This window comes from Cetorhinus maximus, chromosome 4, assembly GCF_964194155.1.
Source record: "Cetorhinus maximus chromosome 4, sCetMax3.hap1.1, whole genome shotgun sequence".
Lineage (NCBI taxonomy): Eukaryota > Metazoa > Chordata > Chondrichthyes > Lamniformes > Cetorhinidae > Cetorhinus > Cetorhinus maximus.
The window spans coordinates 13,085,329-13,106,733 of NC_135882.1; the positions used below are offsets into that span (position 1 = coordinate 13,085,329).

Here is a 21,405-nt window from a genome sequence, read left to right on the forward strand (position 1 = left end):
GTCGCCAGTGCCATGTATTCTCCCTTTCTTTGATGCTGTGCCATGTGTTGTTAAGATGTATTTTCAGCCAACATCATAAAATTAAGCCAAATGTCCACAAAACTTCCTCTGCTGAACAAATTTCTTCCTCAACTACACCCAGGTTCGGTGCTTATTTGAAGCATCATGTACTTTTTGCTGCTTCCATCTAGGATGCTCTTCTCTGGTGCCGCTTCTCATTGTAGACTTCTCAAGTTCCAAAAAGGATAACCCTTCTTTCTAGGACCTCTCAATCTGCTTCAATGAATGGAGCAGTTCTGTGTGGTCGCCTGGCTCTAGTCATTGCTCTTCTCTTCTGGATCAGGGCAGGATTAGGGGTGACCAGCAGCACTTTAATAGCTGCTGAACCCTGATAACCCATCCCAATTCTGGCCTGCACCCAACACATCATGTGCTACATGTCAGAAGCCCCAGGATAGCAAGTCAATGGGACTGAGCTCACATTTTGTAACGGTCAGCTAGTTCATTATAAGCTCATGCACTACCCGAGCAGCACCGGTCCCAGCATCATTACATTTTTTGATTTTCACAAGTATAAATGTCACATGGATAATGAAACTCACACACATGTTAGATGTGATCAGGAAAATGTATCTACCTTGTGTCCTTGTGGTCCTTGCGGTCCAGGAAGACCTCGAAAACCCTGGAACAGTGAACAATTTCAACAATGACTTTTTCTGTGGTCATTTAGAAGACATTTTACCATTTCATGAGCTATCTTGCGCAGGCGCTGAAATATTCAAAATGGCAAATAATGACATAATTTCAGCAGTACATGATAACTGGGCACTTAGAAAGTAATGGTAGGATTGGGCAGAGTCAACATGGATTTACGAGAGGGAAATCATGTTTGACACACCTGTTAGAGTCTTTTGAGGATGTAACTCTCAGAATGGAAAAGGAGGAGCAAGTGCATTTGGATTTTCAGAAGGCTTTCAGTAAGGTCCCACACAGGAGGTTACCAAGCCAAATTAGACTACATGGGATTCAGGATAATATACTGGCATGGATTGAGGATTGGTTAATGGACAGAAAACAGAGAGTAGGAACAAACGGATCATTCTCAGGTTGGCAGGCGGTGGCTAGTGGGGTACCGCAAGGATCAGTACTTGGGCACCAGCTGTTCACAATCTATATCAATGATTTGGATGTGGGGACCAAAAGTAATATTTCCAAGTTGGCTGATGACACAAAACTAGTTGGGAGTGCGAGGAGGATGCGAAGAGGCTTCAAGCAGATTTAGATAGGCTAAGTGAGTGGGCAAGAACATGGCAGATGGAATATAAAGTGGAAAAATGTGACGTTTTCCACTTTGGTAGGAAAAACAGAAATGTAGAGTATTTCTTAAATGGAGAGAGATTGGGAAGTGTTGGTGTCCAAAGGAACCTGGGTGTCCTTGCTCATGAGTCACTGAAATCTAACACGCAGGGCAGCAAGCAAGTAAGGCAAATGGTATGTTGGTCTTTATTGCAAGAGGATTTGAGTACAGGAGTAAAGGAATATTGCTGCAGTTGTATAGAGCCTTGGTGAGACCGCACCTGAAGTACTTTATACAGTTTTGGTCTCTTTACCTAAGGAAGGCTATTGGGCTGTAACTTCCTCAGAGTGGCAATCAGCGTCAGATTACTGCTCCATGCCCAATTACTTGCGCGATTTTTCTTCCGAGCCTTTCTTGCCTGACCTTCCGACTCAGGCCAGGCGAGATCCAGGCAGTGCCGCTCACACCTGAGGCCCATCATCAAAGTTTAGCTCCATCAAAGTGAAGGAGGACACACCCTCTTTTTTTACGGCACCAGCTGCCATAAGCCAGATAAGTTAAAGGTCCCATTGAAATTTAAAGGTCCTTAACAGGCCAGGTAGAAGTTAAGTGTCTAAGGTAAGCAGATAGGATTTGGGGGGTATGGCTGGATTGGAGATCCGAGGTGGGGGAGTTCGAAGGTTTGGGGCGGTAATAAAGGCCTGCTTGGGGGGAGTGGGGGGGGGGGTGTGTGTGTGTGTGTGTGTGTGCAGGGTGTTGTGATGGGTCGAGTATGGGGGCGGTGTCAGGTCGGGTCAGGCCAGATTGGGGGAGGTCGGGCCTCTGGTGGGTATGGGGGTGAGAGTCAGGCCCACAGGTGGTGGCGCGGAGTCCAGTGCAGATGGGGGAATCCCATGACGGGGGAGGGAGGTTTGGGAATACCATGGGGGAGTGGTTAGTGAGGAGGTTGGGGGTGTCTCCTGGGTGGGGGGTCGGGGGTGTGGGGGGAGTCCCATGGGGGGGGTTTACAATACTTACCCAGAAGTTAGAAGAGGTTTTAATTCTTCTAATTTTTTCTGAGTCACTATTGGTGTAACCCTCTCAGAACCATCCAAAGTTTGCGATTTAAATTGCATTTCTGGATGCTTCCCAGCGCAGGGCAATTGCACAGAGGAAGCTTGTGCTTCTGGGCAATTGCCACGCAAACACTTACCTGTGAAGTTCTGAGAGGGGTTCTTCAGCACATCTTTGGTGTACTCTCCACAATCTGACACTGGGGAGCTCGGAAGTTATAGCCCATTATTGCCATAGAGGGAGTGAACGAAGGTTCACCAAACTGATTCCTGGGATAGTGGGATTGTCCTATGTGTAGGGATTGAGGAGATTGGGCCTATATTCTCTAGTTTTTAGAAGAATGAGAAGTTCTCTCATTTGAACATACAAAATTCTTACAGGGCTCGACAGAGTTGATGCAGGAAGGATGTTTCCCCTGGTTGTCGGGGATGGGGCGGGGTGGTCTAGAACAAGGGGTCAGTCTCAGAATAAGATGTAGGCCGTTTAGGACTGAGATGAGGAATTTCTTCACGCAGAGGTGATGAATCTGTGAAATTCTCTACCCCAGAGCGCTGTGGCAGCTCAGTCACTGAGCATGTTCAAGGGAGAGATCAACAGATTTCTACATTTTAAAGATATCAAGGGATATAGGGATAGTGCGGGAAAATGGCATTGATGTAGAAGGTCAGCCATGTTTGAGTCGAATGGTACAGCAGCCTCGAGTGGCTGAATGGCCTACTCCTGCTCCTATTTCCTATGTTCCCATCAGTGGGAACATTTTTGCAGCCAGGTTTTAAAGCCAGAAAGAAACCTTCCTCATCTTGCTGGATGAAACTATTGTACTTACTTTTTTCTGCTGTATTACATCATAAAAAAACATGCATCGTGCAATTGCAACTGACAAGAAAGATTTGAACACTAGTTCATATCTTAACTTTAACAGGGAAATGACAATTCAGTTGCCCTGCATAACATCCAGGTCTATACCACCCTTAAACTCGTACAGTTATAACTTGGTTTACTTAATCCAATACTTTTCTTCCAGTTGAGTGTCTGTTTACTGATCCCAATGAGTTTATGGCAGTTAAGTTTAGTCTCCACTTCCAGTGAACTTCAACAATGGTCAGACTATATTAGAAGCTAATTCTACTTGATGTCTGCCTTGCTATAGTGCCAACGCAACAAAGCCTTGGGTACCTGAAAAAAATGGCACCTCGTGCTATAACCACCAAACCTGGTCTCACATCCATTCTACTGTGCAGCTATGCAGGAACAGAGAGATCTAGGGGTATACGTGCACAAATCATTGAAGGTGGCAGGGCAGGTTGAGAAAGTGATTGAAAAGTCATGGTGGGATCCTGGACTTTATAAGTACAGGTATCCAGCACAAAAGCGAGAAGTCATGACGAGCCTTTACAAAACACTGTAAACTCAAGTGTTGTGCCTAATGCTGGCCAGCTAACTTAGGCTGGAGAAGCTGGAGTTGTTCTCCTTAAAGATATTCGATAGAGGTGTTCAAGATCATGAGGGGTCTGGGACAGAGTAGATAGAGTGAAACTGTTCCCATTGGTGGAAGGATTAAGAGCCAATGGATACTGATTTAAAACGATTGGTAAAAGAACCGATGGTTATAGGAGGAAAAACGGTTTTATGCAGCGGGTGATTAGGATCTGGAATGAACTGCCTAAGAGCATAATGGATGCAGATACAACCAGGGTTTTCAAAAGGGAATTGGGTAAACACCTGAATAGAAAAGATTTGCAAAGCTACAGGGAAAGGGCAGTGGAGTGGGACTAGCTGAGTTGCTCCTGTAGAAAGCCAGCATGGACATAACAGTCCAAAAGGCCTTCTTCTGTGCTGTAATTATTTTATGGTCCACTGGTACATGCAGCCTTCCCATTGTTCTACAGATAAAGTGGACTCGGGGAACCATGGCCAGAGGTTTAGAGTCTGGGCAAATCCCCACCTCTGCAAGGGCAAGCAGTTGCTGGAGTTTTTCAGTACCGTGTGCAGGGAAGCGACAAAAACAGCAAAGTGACACATGTACCCTGTCCTCTCATGGTAATGAGGTGTCCCCTCCCCTAGCAACCCCCTGCAAGCTTCAATCGAGTCACCACTGGAGGGCACCGCTGAGCACAATCCCAGCTTTCCACTGGAAATGTGACCCCTGGACTTTCAACCCTAATTCTTTAGCCTATGAATGAAACAGGCTTCTTTAAACATCCTGAGCCATATTTTGCATTCATTTTACTTGTACTTACCCACTCTTTCCATGGGATTTTGCATTGGAACATCTTATAAACTAGAGAGCTAAAACACTGTTGCGCTCACTACAGGGGATGTGGGAACTGTGTGAACAGGGCAAGAAACTGTCTCTCTCTCTTTAACCAATCAGATTGAAGAATCATTAGTGACCAGTCCAGAGTCTGAAGCAGGAAATGTCAGTCAGAATATTTAATTCAACTCAAATCAGTTACAGAAAGTGAAATAAAGAGAGGGAAAGGAAGATAGGGTTGAGAGAAAGAAATATGAGACGGAAAGAAAAAGTTAAAAATACATCTCCAAAAATAATTAAAACTGAAGGATTGCAACTCCACGCTTGAAAAAGTCAATTTTCAAAGCAAGAGGTTTCTAGCAGTAATTAAGACTTAGCGCACCATTAAACGTTTAACTACGTTAACATGGACGAGCTCCAACTTTTTCAGGTGTGTTTAGTGGATATCAGGTAAGTACAACAGCTTCACCCCATTCTATGGCCAGAATTTTCCTGTTGGCGATTTGGGGACAGGGCCCGCTTGCTGACGGGAAAATGACGCGGGATGATGTCGAGAGGAACCCCCAACGTCATCCCAGTCCCTTTAAATTTTTAGGAAGGCGGGCGGACAGCGAAATCAGCTGTCCGCCTGCCGACCTGTCAATGGCCAATTAAGGCTATTGACAGGCTCATTAAGACAATTAAAGACCCTGCCCGTCCAACCCTAAGGCTGGTGGGCAGGCCAGGAGCCCCAGCGGGCTCCTGATAATACATGAAACTTCATCCACTGGCGGGATGAGGTTTCATGCCTGTTTTTAAAAAGTTTAATAAAGTTTATGTCCTTTTTATTAACATGTCCCATCTCGTGTGACATTGTCACAAGAGGGGGACATGTTAATAATATTTTTATTTTTCTATTTTTCAAGTTTTGTGCACTGTCACTAATCTCCCTGAGACGGCACTTAGTCTCAGGGAGCAGTGCGCGCATGCGCGAACGAGTGCACTTTGACAGTTGGGGAATCCCTCCCCCTGCGCACAGGAAGTGCATAGCGCTTCCCGTCGGGCAGGCCGCTGGACAGGCCTTAATTGGCCTGCCCACTCAAAATGGCGGCGGGCCCCGTTTCGGCGGCGGGGGTTGGCTGTCCGCCTGCCGCCGAGCCGGTGGGGCCCGCCCGCCCACCAAGGGCAAAATTCTGCCCTATGTATTTTAATGCCGAGCTTTCTGGTGAGATACCACGATAGTGCAATTTCTGGAGGAGCAGGACAACTATGGCAGGAATCTACAGGTTCCTGCATTTAAGTGCACATCTGGTCACTGGAAGTTGCTGTCTAATTTATTATAATAATAATATATGTTAATATTATTAGTCTCATAAAATCTAATTTACACTTTAATAGTGATGAGCGCTGTTAGCCTCACTTATTTCTACAGCCCATTGGAATTACTGGTAAGATCGCATTGTATTGGAAAATGTACAGTTACATACATAGAACAAATATGCTTAAGGGAACCACATCACTGCAGTACTTAAACTCCAGTCATTCATATCATAGGGCGACTCAAATTTAGTATATTATGTAGGTATTCTGACAAAATATGGACCTGGGAAAGTCACATCACAATCACCTTACAACACAATTACAAATTCTTAAAAAATGACTCAGAATAAAGCCTTATAACATTAGCCTCAAAGCCTTACTTGAAAAAATAGTACCCTGCATGTAAAAGCACAACACTTCTTTAGAAGAAAATTGCACTTTTTACCTTACAATGGCTAATCTTCTAAATGGACCCACCCATTTTGTTTCAAATCCAAGAAGCACTTTCAATCAAAACTGTTCTTTTGCATATGTTACTTTTTAAAAGAATAAAATACAAGGATTTTTTTCAGTCAGGTACTTGAGGACTACAACTTTTCATGCCATCAAACTCATTTAAGTAACATTTAAGTAAATTTACTATGCCAGCACTGATGCAATCTGAAAATCTGCAACAAAATTGTGCAGTAAACCTACCCTCTCCCCTCCAAAATAAAGAAGGGGACCAGAGATACAGAAAGCTCTGCAGCTGCTCCCATTCCACCACTGTAACGTCACCAGAAGTGGGCATAAACCCTGAGGGGCAGGGCCCATTTACCTGGCAGGAAACTAATCAGATTTGAGTACCACACTGATTTTACACCCCACCAGATTTCACACTCCGTTTAAGTCAAGAGAATAATATGGGCAAGGTTGGTTGGGGGGGGTGGGGAGCGGGGAGGTGGCAGGGGTAACACCAGCGTTCCACCGATACTGAGGGTTTCCCGCAAGTTGTGTTAAAATGACACCCCCCCCCAACCCAACAGCTGTTTCCGAGGCAATAACTCTGAGGAACTTTTGAGCCAAATGCTTCTGAATCTGTGGTATCTCAACTGAAATAAAATTAGACTGAGCCAACCCAACTTAAGAAGTGTTCTGATGTGCACAGATTCAGTCTTGTTCTTGATCCTAATATAAGTTAGTATGTTGACAATGAGAGACCATTTAAATTACATAACTGAGTTATTATAACGCAATTAAAAGTATAGCACCTTATACACAGTGTCATGAAGCTTTTAATGTATATAATATTTTGGAAAGTATTTTTCTTTTAAAATAGAGGTTTAGTCTGAGGGTGTGTCTTAATTGGATTAAAGCCAGCGAGTCTGGGTGCTTTGATGTGTCCTAGTTTTGATATGTAAGAGAGATAGTGTGCATTTGCATTTTTTGAACAGAGCATTCAAGAAGTGGGGTGAAAACTTGATGCCTATCTAGCAGATACCAAGCAATATGTTTATATTACTAATAAAATTGGTACTATGAAAGGTGTTTATTGTTAGGAGAGGCTGGTGATACAATGAGAATTTACATTCAATCAGTGGTGGTAGGTATAACTTCAGCAGTTTTCGGGTGTGCAGAGCAGAGGCAATGTAAGATCAAAGCCTGTAAGCCTACCACTGTGTCTGCAAGGAGCCAAAGTGAAAAGAACCTTATTTTGAATTTGTTTGGTGAAAATGCTATGCCTGGTGTCTGGTTAAGCTCTAGGAATTACTGTTGCCTTAATGGAGATTAGTTTGGGAATTTGTTAAAAATATGATAGTAGTAATTTGTAGCCATGTGTATATATTTTTTTTAATGTGTAAATTAATAAAATGTTTAATGTAAAACCTTGAGAACTGGTGGTCTGATTTCTGAATTTAGAGTTGCATCTCAAATGTAACACTTAAAATTATAGGTTATGACAGTTGTTTAAAGTTTCCCTCTGGGATTTTTAAATAACTCCACTTTAACAACTGCATCGGTCAGAACAACAGTCTGTGCAACTTGATCAACTGATGTCAGTATTGTACTTTGCTAACGTATTGCTATTGTCAATTCAATGATCTGTTTGTAGAGTCATCAGTTAGCCAAACGTACTGGATTTATCTATTACAGTCATTTAGCATCCATTTCTTGTTGAAAAAAAGTACTTATTTTGAGAACCTCCTCATGGATCTATTTCCTATTACTTGCAGATGTCCGTTTTAAGTTCAAAAGTTGCAGCTCAGATATGGTTTAAACTCAGACCTTCTTTGAATTCAAAACGAAATTCAGTCATAACATCTGTCTGAAAGCCAAATAGTGGTTCATGAGTATAATCGGGATATTCCAGGACAAGAATTGCCATTGTAACCGGCTGGCCTGTTTCCAGTATCTACACTCTATTTGCACAGTTAGAGGTACCAGTTATACTGGTCCAGTCAACAACAAGAGCTGTGCGTCATTGTAGCTTCTTGATAAACATCCAAAATTACCAAAAAGGAGGTTCTTGTGCCTTGGCAAAAGACTCAAGGAATGGCGTTTATTGCAGGTGTTTTCTGAATGGATGGTGGATACATGTCATGAATCTGAGATGTGTGCCATCCTAGAGGTTTTCCCTCATTTGCATTTCATTGATGGAAGCTAATTGGAATTTCCAAATGAGTCCACTGCCAATTTCAAGAGTAAAGTGCACCTCACAGTATGGTATCACTAAAACCACGTGTAAATCTGTACTGCTGCTAGGAGGTTTCTGGAGAACTTGCAAGTGCACCTGGATTCTCAGGCACAGTAATGCAGGTGTCTGTGGTGAAGGTGAGGGCAGGCAGACAGGTCCTTCTCCTTCTCAGATAACGGAGAAAGGCAATGGACAATGTTAACACCCACATGGTTTGGATTTGGATTTTCCTGGCCCTGTAAGGGAGGTGCTGGGGTTGGGGGGGTGGTGGTGGTGGTGGTGGTGGGGGGGGGGGGGGGGGGGGGGGGGGCGTGTGTGTTGGCAGAGGAGGGGTAGCCCAGAAAACAGTGGGGAGCTGCATTGGGACAGGGCACCAGCACATTTCCATCTCCGGGCACTAACCCAGGGGTGGGTTCGGAATCAGTCGGCTGTCCACTCCACAAGGATGGGCAGCCAGTGAGTGCAATTAAGGACCCAATTAAGGGCCAATTTGTATTGTCACTGATATGACTGACATTGGGATGCCCCTACCCAGCCCCCACCACCATGTGCAAAGACCACCAGCTGCACTGAGGCAGCCCCTTTGGAGCAAGCGATAGTGCCAGTGGAGCTAGAGGCTCTATGCCCCAAATACAAAGCCGCGGGATGGAAGGCCACAACCCTGACAATGAATTGGCCCGCAAAGGGATTTCTTCTCCAGCCCCTTGACCCTTCTGACTTTGGCCCTCTTTAATTTTTCAAATGTTTTCTAAATAGTTTCTTAGAGCAGCACATTCCAGACCCATAAAGAGACCAGGCTATTCTAGCATTCATACTATTTTGCGGTTAGACTATTTGAAACCTGGCAATGTGCAATGAGGCAGTATTAAATAATGACCTCACAATAAAGGTGCCCTTTGTTAGCAGTGATCACAACATGATTGAATTTCGCTTTCAGTTTGAGGGAGAGAAGAGTGAGTCTAAGACTAGTGTTTTAAACTTAAATAGGGGCAATTATGAGGCTATGAAGATAGGGTTGGCCAAAGTAAACTGCAAAATTAGGTTAAGAGATACGTCAGTAGAGGTTCAGTGACAGACATTTAAGGAAATATTTCATAACACTCAGCAAAGATACATTCCAGTGAGAAAGAAAGACTCTAGGGGAAGGATGCACTTAGTTAGTGGCTAACGAAGGAAGTCAAAGGAAGTTAGGAGAAGTGTACAATTCCACAAAGATTAATAGCAGGTCAGAAGATCAGACAGAATATAAAAAAAAGCAAAGAATGACTTAAAAAAAAGGGAGAAATTAAAGTATGAGAGAAAGCTAGCTAGAAATATAAGAACAGATAGTAAGAGTTTTGGTAGGTATTTAGAAAGGATCATGGTAGCTAAAGTGAGTTTTGGTCCTCTAGAGAATGAATCTGGGAAATTCATAGTGGAAAATGAGGAAATTGCAGATTAATTGAACAGATATTTTACGTCTATCTTCACTGTAGAAGACAGATGTAACATCCCATAAATAATTGTAAATCAAGAGTTGAAAGGGAGGGAGGAACTTAAAACAATTACAATTATCAGGGAAAGGGTACTGATAAAATTATTAGAACTAAAGGCTGACAAGTCCCCAAGTCTTGATGGACTTCATCCTCGGGTCTTAAAAGAAGTGGCTGCTGAGACAGAAGATGCTTTGGTTTTAATTTTCCAAAATTCCTTAGATTCTGGAAAGGTCCCATCAGTTTGGAAAATAATAAATGTAACTCTTCTATTCAAGAAAGGAAGGAGACAGAAAGCAGGAAACTACAGGCCAGTTAGCCTAATACTGCCATAGGAAAAATGCTGGAATCTATTATTAAGGATGATATAGCAGGGGACATAGAAAACCTCAATGCAATGAGGCCAAGTCAACATGGTTTTGGCGAAGGGGAAATCGTGTTTGACTAATTTATTATTTTGAGGAAGTAACAAGCAACGTGGGTAAAGGGGAATCTGTGGATGTGGTTTACTTAAATTTCCGGAAGGCATTTGACAAGGTGCCACATCAAAGGTTACTACACAAAATAAGAGCTCATAGTGTAGGGGCTAACATATTAGCATGTACAGAGGATTAATTAGCTAACAGGAATCAGCGTGTAGGTATAAATGGGTTTTGGGTTGGCAAGTTGCAACAATTGGAGTGCCATAGAGATCAGTGCTGGGGCCTCAACTATTTACAATCTATGTCAATGACTTGGATGAAGTACCCGAATGTATAGTTGCTATTTGCTGATGACACAAAGATTGGTAGGAGAATAAGTTGTGAAGAGGACATAAGGAGTCTCCAAAGGGATATAATTAAGTGAGTGGGCAAAAATTTGGCCAATGGAGTATAATGTGGGAAAATGTGAACGTATCCACTTTGGCAGGAAGAATAGGAAAGCAGCATATTATTTGAATAGAGAGAGATTGCAGAATTCTGAGGTACAGAGGGATCTGGGTGTCCTGGTACATGAATTCCTACAAGTTAGTTTGCAGGTACAGCAAGTGATTAGGAAGGCAAACTAAATGTTGTTATTTATTGCAAGGGGAATGGAATATAAAAGTAAAGGTGTTTTGCTGCAGTTGTATAGGGCGTTGGTGAGACCACATCTAAAGTACTGCATACAATTTTCATCTCATTATTTAAGAAAGGATATAATTGCATTAGAAGCATTGCAGAGAAGGTTCACTCGACTGATTCCTGGGATGAAGGGGTTGTCTTATGAGGAAAAGTTGGATGGGTTGGGCCTATATCCATTGGAATTTCGAAGAATGAGATGTGATCTTATTGAAACGTATAAAATCCTGAGGGACTTGACAGGCTGGATGCTGAAAAGATGTTTCCCTTTGTGGGAGAGACTAGAACTAGGGGACACAGTTTAAAAATAAGGGGCCTCTCATTTAAGATGGAGATGAGGAGAAATATTTTCTCTCATAAGGTTGTTAATGTGTGGGATTCTCTTCCCAGAGAGGCAGGATCATTGAATATTTTTAAGGCTGAGTTAGATAGATTCTTGACTGACAAGTGAGTCAAAGGCTATAGGGGGTTAAGAAGAAAAGTAGAGTTGAGGCCACAATCAGATCAGCCATGATCTTATTGAATGGTGGAGCAGGCTCGAGGAGCCAAGTGGCCTACTCCTGCTCCTAATTTGTATGGTTGTATGTACCCTGAAGTAATGCTATTTTTCTTTCCAATTACACAGTCGTGACAAAGCACGAAAACCACTCTGCTTTTCCTTGTGGTATGGTATTTTGTTCTGTTCATGAAGACTGGTGGCTCTTTGGGAGGTGCCCTAATAAGAATATAAGAACAGGAGTAATCCATTCCTTATGGCCTGCTCCGCCGTATGATCGTGGCTGATCATCTACCTCAACTTCACCATTGCGCACTTATCCCTTAGTATCCAAAAATGTATCTATCTCTGCTTGACTGAGCGTCCACAGGCCTCTGATACACGATGGCTACACGGGTGCTGTTAAGAATAGCCTGAACCTGGGAGGGATGCCTGCCATGGCAGCAAACTCCACGACTCCTTCCTGCTGATTGCTGACATCCATGGGGATAAAACCATTGGGCTTGGGAAAACAGCTGATCCGGGACCTGCTTGGTGCAGACTGGCTAATGTGGCTGGAAAGAGAATTTGGGGCCTTACTCACTCTGCTGGTCACAGTTATTATTCTGCTTCCTGGATAACTGCCTCGGAGGTTTACATTTCACGGCCAGATCGTATCTTAAGATTAACTGAGTGCAAAACCTTATCTCTCTCTTAGGCCCTGGACTACCAGTCATGAGGTTTGACATGAGAAACACTGATATCTGTGTGGGTATCACCTTCACCAAGATGCATTTGAATTAAGGAGCCATGTGCTAATTGCAGCGGTGTGATTATAAAATCAGTCATGCCCCATCCACACAAACCAGATAAAAAATGAGCTCTACAGAGCCCAGCTCACATTTTTGATTTTTTTTTTGGCCTTATTGTATTGTGATATTTTTGACTTTCTTTGTTTCAGATTATTCTCATAGGTAAGTCCTGGATTCCTAAGGCTAGTGAGTGAGAGAGAGAGAGAGAGAGAGTCTTCACACTTCCATATCCAAGTGTGTTCCAAAGTGTTATCAGAATAATGAAGAGTTAAAATAATTTTATATTACTTCAGCTACTGCCTCCACAAAATACTCCGGATCTTCAAACACAATAACATTACATTGAGCTTTATTATATTTCTTCATTATCCCTTTATTCTTTCATGGGATGTGGGCATCCCTGGCAAGGCCAGCATTTGTTGCCCATCCCTAATTGCCCTTGAACTGAGTGGTTTGCTGGGCCATTTCAGAGGGCAGTTAAGAGTCAACCACATTGCTGTGGGTCTGGAGTCACATGTAGGCCAGACTGGGTAAGGATGGCAGATTTCCTTCCTTAAAGGACACTTGTGACCCACATGGGTTTTTAACGACAATTGATAGTTTCATGGTCACTATTACTAAGACTAGTTTTCAATTCCATATTTTATTAATTGAATTTAAATTCCATCAGCTGCCATGGTGGGATTTGAACCAGTGTCTCCAGACCATTAGCCTGGGACTCTGGGTGACTTGTCCAGTGGCTTTACCACTACCCCACCATCTCCCGCTGCTGCCATTTAAATTACTCCACACAAAGCGGTGAGGATTGTGACACCGGGGACGATTTTCTTGACCTCCCCTGAGACCAGTGCTCATAGATCTCTCCATTCGCATCAATACCAGAGGACACCTGGCTGCATCACCTTCAATTCACAAGATGGTGCAACTCTGTGAAAGCCCTATCTGTTGTAAGATGGCCTGCAGACAACAAACAGAGCAGGGACAGCACTTATTGTACAAATGGGTGCCACTGAAACATAAATAAAATTATGGTAACATGGGGCTGGATTTTCCGCTCGGCGTGCAGGTGCGCGCCCTACACACACGAGCGTGAAATAGCGCGCGACGACGTTGGGCGAGCGTCCCGACGGCATCACACACTCGCGTAATATTTCGGTCAGTGGGCGCCCGCGAGAGTCGGCAGCGATTCCCGCCGACAATTAAGAGGGCTGTTGAGCCCATTAATAAACTAACTGAAGTGAATTTTTCCCTGCCCGTCCAACCTTACGGTTAGCGGGCGGGCAAAAAGGTCAAGCGGCCTTTGGATTTCTGAGGAAGCCTCATCCATGGGCGGAGAGTGACACAGTCACACGAGAGGACGTGGTTATCTTAATTTTAAAACCTTTATTTTTAACAGTAGAAATCTTCAGCTCCCTGAGGCAGCTCTGCGCCTTCAGAAAGCTTTCACTGCGCTAACTTCCGTGCTCGCCCTCCTCCCCTGCCGCAACCAGGCAGCTCTGAGTGTGATTCGTGCTGCCTGGCCGTTAATTGGACAGCCGCCGTGAAATCGCAGTCGGGGTCCGATTGCAGGAGGCGGTCAGTTTCGTGGCCGCTCCCAGACCCGCCCGCCAGCCCAACGAGGCAAAAGTCCTGCCCATGATCTTCAGGATTAGCCGGGCAGGTGGCTGAGATTTCACTGGGAGCCAGGGTTCCGTCAAATACAAGGCATCAAAGATGATCCCTGCGTGGACTAGTGCTCCTCTTATCACCACACACCCTAGTGCGCCTTCCACATACCTCCCCCACCCCACCCAGAACCCTTTCATATGACCCACATGAAAGGAAATGTTATGCACTCAAATTGATTTCAAAGTGGTAGCTGTCCAGTAAAAGATAATCATGGCACTTCAGAGAAGCAGCCATGGCATCTTCATTATGCAGCAACTCACAGTGCCTGCACTATTTTGAAGAAGAAACATTAGTCATGGGGAGAACAGGACAAACCTCTGAATCCGTGGCCTTGATCCCACAGTGCGATCTCCCAGTAACAAAGGAATTATTTGAGCTGGAAGCCTGGGCTTTTGTTGGCTTTCCTCAGCTGTCACATCCACCCACTAGAAAATACTGTTCAGACCTGGCACAAGGAAAGATTGTGTGCAGAAGGGCAACGGCTCTTGTGAATTACTTTAAATAATATTTCTCGGGGCTGTGGGTGTCGGTTAGCTCAGTTGGCTGGAGTGCGATGCAGAATGTTTCCAACGGAGCAGATCGAATCCCCGTACAGGCTGTGGTAGTTCATAGAGGTCTACCTCCTTGCCTTGCCCCACGCTTGCAGAATGGTGTCCCTCAAGCTTTATATAACCAATTGTCTCTCTCTCTTTCTCTCTCTACAAGAGAGAGATGCCCGTGGTCCTTTGTGGACAACGGCTAATTGCCAAAAAAAGGTCCTCAGGGTGCGTGCATGTGCCAATTTGCATTTGCAACGTGCCTGACGGGTCCCACAAACTCATCTTTCAAGGTTGTAATTTTTTCTTGCATAGACATGCTCTATTTAAATAAAATTCTCTATTACCGTACGGACTCATTTTAACTGTTAAGGGCTATTTCAACTGAACTTCTGAAATTTGAAATATTAAAACTTAGGGGAGAATCTTCTCCCTGTCGAGGGGGGCTGAACGGGAGTGGGTGTGGGGTGGGCCAATTAAGGCCCGCCCAGCGTGACGCGCACCGGGAAGCGCTCAGCGCTACCTGTGCAGGCGGGGGGGAGGAGGGAAAGTCGGGGCCTGTGCTCTTTCACGCGTGTGTGCCAAAGAGCGCAGGAATCTCCCGGAGACACGGAGCTGCCTCAGGGAGACTATTTTCATTTTTTTTAAAAATGGAAAAAATTATTCAGACATGCCCATTCATGTGACAGTGTCAATGAATTTTAATGAAAAGTTTTAATTGGATTTATAAACACTTCATGAAACCACATCCAGGCCGTGAATGAGGTTTCATGATAACTGCGAAGGCCACCTGGGCTCTTCGCCTGCCCGCCAACCTTAAGGTTGGATGGGCAGCTCGGTTAATTGGTTCAATTGCTATTTAAATGGCCTTAAAGGGCCTTTGACGGTTCGGCGGGCGTGCAGCCGACTCCGGTGCGCCTAACTGAAGGTCGGAATGATGCGCGGAGACGTCGGGACGCATGCCCAACGTCACCGCGCATCATTTTACGCGTCGGTGAGCGGGGCCCCGGCCCCCACACGCTGACCAGAAAATTCAGGCCTTAGTTAAAAAAAAACCATTCGTTTTTGATGTTAATTTGGTCACACTCTATTTACAAATTACATATGTTTTCTGAATATCGTAAAAAGTATAAGCAACTTAAAATGCTTAGGGCTACCCACCACCAGTATCCCGCTGACCGTGATTTTTACTCAGGTTTCTGGACGGACAGCCAAGCCACCTGCTAAAGCCAAGTGGAGGGGAGGGGGCGTCGTAAGAGTCATAGGACCGGTTTTCACAGCCGCAAATCGGGCAGGCTTTGCGCTGACCTAAGATACAGCGTGACGCCATTGGTTAGGCAATCGGGTATCATCCTGCCAGTCTCCGGCAATCCAGAAGGTGAGTGAGCACGGATTTGGAAGCCCGCCCGCCATTTTGAAAATAAAAGCACAATTAACAAGCTACTGAGCTTGTAAAGACCCCACGGGCTGCAATCTCTCACTGCCCACTTCATTTATCGGCGGTCGCTCGGGAAAAGCTTTGGGACTGATGCATGTCCGGTGTGAGGCAGTAGCACAAGTGCGGATGAAAAGGCCTGTAACACGTAGCAGCCAAGTCTGCTGCTGAAGGCGGCAGCGCTTGAATGTTAGTTTACTCTATCTCTTCACTGCTTTTAAGCTGACATAAATAAGGAGAGAGTGTGAAGGCAGGGGAGGGGGGGGGAGTGGGGAGTGGGGGGAGGGGCCTTCGACTTTCGGTTCACAGCCCCACCCCTCTCCTGTCCGATGTCCTGCCCGAGATGCCCAACTGGGCGCAGAGCCTCCCCCATCCCCCCCTTCCCAATGCTAATTGGCTGGCCTTCCCGCCGGGCTGCTTGCTGCTAATTGGCCGGTTGATGCTCGATTTGCCGCGCTGAGACAGCGGGGGCTGGAGACAGCGGGGGCTGGAGCCAGCGGAGCAGGCCCCTTCCCATTCCGCCTTCCTCACCCTGTCGGAAACCGTAAACTCCAACCCCATGGAGTTGCATGTGGCATTGAAGGAGGCCATTCAGCCCATCAAATCTAGGCTTCTTTTTAAACACACGGGTCGTGGTCCGATGACATTATCAGGCCCCAACTGCGATTTTAACTTGGGCGCACGCAGGGAAGTAGATTTTGCACCCAGCTAAAGGGAGTCAGGCCCTGCCAGGAAGACAAAAATGTCGCTTTTACAAAAACGAAAATTTTCTTTCCTTTGTGCGCCGGGTGGAGTAAAACAGTGGCTTCCCCAGAATCTCCTCAACCATACCTCCCAACATGCCGGTGGGCAGCCTACAATTTTACACAAGCCACTGGCTACTTCCCACTCATTACGGACAGGAAGTGGGACAGTGGAATGTTCACGAGCTCCGGGAGTTAGAACAAGTCAGGTCTCAAATTTTCGCCAGCACAAGCCCTCCTCTCCCAAAGGACCAAAACCTTCCCTGAGTTAAAATTGGTCCCAAGGCTAGCTGTTGTAATAAGCTGTGCCTCTGCCAATGCAAGATGGCCATGCAAGATGGCTGCCGGTACCTGTTTGCGGATGTGCACTTGGCCATGAATGCGGAGAACCCTAAGGTAAAAGTAAAATACTGCGGATGCTGGAAATCTGAAACAAAAACAGAAAATGCTGGAACAACTCAGCAGGCCTGGCAGCATCTGTGGAGAGAGAAGCAGAGTTAACAGAGTCCGTATGACCCTTCTTCAGAGCAGGAGGAGCCCAATGTCATCATCTGCAGGGGACACAGCGCTGGCTGGAAGACGTTCACCCGGTTTCTGTGCTCTGCAGCGGACGGGCAGTCTCTCCCCGACATGGGAAGGCTTCTGATTCTGAGGATGTGGATGGGGAGAGAGGGAGGGAGGGAGGGAGGAGGAGGTTTCTGATCTACCCGGTGACAGCCGCAATTCCGTTTGCAGCCCTTAGGCTTGTTTCTCCCAGCACAGCACAGCACATTTAAGCACCCACAGGGCAGGCAGATGATGGTATACAGACTTAATTACCATACCATCCCTTCCACACCACTGAGATATGCCGCTATGACAAGATGGTTGATTGGAAGAAAGGTGCCTTCCCAAAAGAATGGGGGAATAAAGGGCAAGAAAAATGTTAAAGAAATCAAATAAGATGAAGAAACCCGTGGGACCCCTGAGAGATTCTGCTGCAGGTGCTGTAATATGTGCAATTCCAGAGCCGGTGATCCACCGTGCGTGTGCCCTGCTGTGCATTGGCCCCCCTATAGAGATGGCAGCCATGCATATAACTGCCATGCACTGCGTTGGCAGCCATTGTAGTATAAGCTATAAATACACATTCATCCAAGTATTTGTTGTATTCCATGACCAAAGCAGTGTCTGAAAATAAGATCCAAATTTCAGAGTTGACTTCCAGTGATACTTTTTCATCATAGTTCCTTGTTCCAGGCATTAGTAATGATTAGAGATGCCGATAGTATGATGAAAACATAAGAACATAAGAATTAGGAGTAGGCAATCCAGCCCCTCGAGCCTGCCCCGCCATTCAATACGATCATGGCTGATCTCATTTCGGCCTCAACTCCAATTTCCCACCCTCTCCCCATAACCTTTCAACCTGTTACTAGTTCAAAGTCTGCCTATCTCCTCTTTAAATTTATTCAGGATCCTGGCATCCACTGCACTCTGAGGTAGTGAATTCCACAGATTCACGACTCTTTGAGAAAAGTAATTCCTCCTCATCTGTGATTTAAATCTACCACCCCTTAGCTTAAAACTATGGCCTCTCGTTCTACAATGCCCCACAAGGGGAAACATCCGCTCCACATCTACTTTGTCTATCCCCTTTGGCATCTTATATACCTTAATTAGATCTCCTCTCATCTTTCTAAACTCTAGCGAGTATAGGCCTAAACTATTCAATCTCTCCTCATAAGACAAGCTCTTGTTAAAATTCTAGAATTTAATTAGAACAATCTTTTTCTCCTAATTATATATGCTTGGGGCATTGCGAAATAAAAATTGTGGCCCGCCCAATAATATCTTTGACAATTGTAAAAAGATTTTAAGCCTATAGTAATTTAAAAATATTGGGGGAAAAAAGACAGAAGAACCATTTGAAAGATGTTGACAATAATTTGGAGGGAAGATTTTCAGAATATTCTCCACAAGCAGTTTGGTAAAATATGTCTTCCTGACACATGTCTGACCCCTAAACTTTAAACTTCTGAATAAAGTTACTCCCATTCATGTATTGTGGGCTGTAACCTATACGGCAAGAGGCTCCAACAATCCTGCATAGTTTTCCTCATAAGGTTTCACAGAAATGTTAATTCAATATGCTTTGCATATTAGAAATGTTCTAAATGTTGCTAAAATTATCTGAATTTCATGGTGAGGTACTGATTGGTGACCTCTGATTAGTCACTTGCATTGTCTAACACAGCAGGATAACCATCTGCCACTTTGGCATTAAACAGCAAATGTGAAACCTCTGACTTTTACGAAATGAAAAAGGTTATTGTACGAAATGTTACGGCCATTGTCCCTTTCTCTCCCACCTTTCAGATTTTCCTTAAAACAAAAGCCATGCTGTGTTACAGTCATCCTGTATAAATTAGAGGCAAAAGTTCACTTGTTAGATGACTTTGAGGATTGCTTGAGAGGCCCAAGCACAAAGTAGTTAGTTATTCCGTTCGTAAGAAAAAAACTCACTAGGCTCGACTCTGTCGGATAATAGTTGACACTATTCGTTTGGCCATGGTGACAAAAATATGTCTTGTCCTCTATGCGTTATCCCTCGTTACCTTCCAGTTTTCTTCCCCACCCCCACCCCCCCATCAACTACAACAATTTGTATTTATATAGCACCTTTAACACAATAAAGGTGATTCACTGGAGCAGCATAAAACAAAATATGACACCAAGCCACAAAAGGAGATATTAGGTCGGACTGCCAAAGGTTTGGTCAAAGCAGTAGGTTTTAAGGAGTCTCTTAAAGGAGGAAAGCGAAGTCGAGCGGAAGGTAGGGGATTCCAGATCTAAGGCCTAGGCAGCTGAAGGCACGGACACCAATGGTGGAGCAATTAAAATTGGGGTTGCTGAAGAGGACAGAATTAGGAGATTTTCTTTTATTCGTTCATGGGATGTGGGCATCACTGGCTAGGCCAGCATTTATTACCCATCCCGAATTGACCTTGTTCAGAGGGCATTTAAGACTCAACCGCATTGCTGTGGGCCTGGAGTCATGACAGCAGAGTTCCTTCCCTAAAGGAAGGGAAATTAATTCCCTAAAGGGCATTAGAGAACCAGATGGGTTTTTATGACAATGGTTTCATGGTCATCACCAGACTTTTAATTCCAGATCTGCCGTAGTGGGATTTGAACCTGGGTCCCCAGTGCAATACCCTGGGTCCCTGGATTACTAGTCCAGTGACAATACCACCATTCGCGCCATCGTGATATTTCAGTGGGAGGACGCGTAACAATCTCTGGTGTGCACCCGCCATTAACTAACGGGCTACTTAAGGCCCTTGAGCCAGTAATTGACGCCTATTTTTTGGGGCCCGTGCGATCTTCAGGTCATCGCACGGGCGCAATGGGCAGGCGGGTAGGAGGCATTTGTATAAACCTCATCCATGGGCGGGATAAGAGGGATAAGTGGGGTCAGAGTGTTATTTGTCAGATATTTAATTCTGAAAGTTACTGCTACTTGCCTGTGTGAGCAGGAATACTTCAAAACTCTTCACAGCTGCTTGGACAGGAGTAACAGCCCTCAGGTCAGGACTCTACAGTAAAGATCATTCCCTTAGCCTGGGAATGGGAGCTGAACTCTCCGCTGGAGGGACCTCCTTTGAGGAGGGAGGGCCAGAAGGGGGAGGAGGACAGGAGTCCACATTCAGCCTCCAGGGGAGCCACGTTTGAGAGGAGAGGCGCAGGCCCAAAGGGAGCAAGGCCAACAGGAAGTCAAAGGTGGAAGGGGCCGCAGAAGATGCCACTATCCTGCTGCCAGGGTATACAGGCGGTGAAGCAGCTACCTCAATATGTCTGAGGTTCAGTGTCGAAGGAGACGCCATCTCTCAAGGGAGACAGTGACCTCCATTTGTCAGATGATAGGCCCTGAGTGTGGGTGGGCACCCTATGCCAGTGGCATTGAAAGTCATGGCTGCTGTCTTCTATGCCTCCAGCTCTTTCCAGGGGTCAGTGGGTGATCTTTGCGGAGTCTCCCAGTCAGCTGTCCACACTTGTGTCAAGCAGGTTACAGACGCTCTGTTCAGGCGTGCATTGACTTTCATCCACTACCGTTGGGACATTACCGGTTAGGAACATTAACTATGTGCTTTGCCAATAAAGCTCAGTGACAAACAAGTAACTCATAACAAAATGGGTTCCCAACCACCTGCAGAAGTAAGGAATCACCCAGAGCTATGTTCACATATAAACATTTAATGAATTAACAAAATAAAGCAGAAAAGAAACTCAATGCAAAGGTGTTCAGCATCACACCAACTTGTCATCAACTAATAGCGGCACAACATAAAACCACTAGTGAGAAAACTGTGTGTGCCTAAGGTGTCTTAAGTTTACGTTTCTATGTGCTACGTCTAGCTGTTCCTCCCTCGCTGGGAGTGGCATCTGAGACAGTCTGCTCACTGTGCTGTCCTGTTGGTTTCGATGACCTTGGCGGGTGTCCTCTGGCCCGTGGAGCCTTTGATGGCCCCGCCTGGGAGGGAGCTGCCAGTTCCACAGCTGGCATCTCCCCAGTCATCGCAGCCTCATCGGAACCCACAGTCACTG

The 21,405-nt window shown here is 45.2% G+C and overlaps 1 protein-coding gene across 1 annotated transcript in view; it reads right to left on the reverse strand.

Annotated features, from left to right (window-relative positions):
* Positions 1–21,405, reverse strand: part of LOC144679504 (uncharacterized) — a 123,052-nt gene that overhangs the window by 46,481 nt on the left and 55,166 nt on the right. The window contains exon 5 of the mRNA XM_078539944.1: positions 638–682. The gene's annotated coding sequence lies outside the window, so the exon portion shown is untranslated. The remainder of the gene's footprint in view (positions 1–637; positions 683–21,405) is intronic.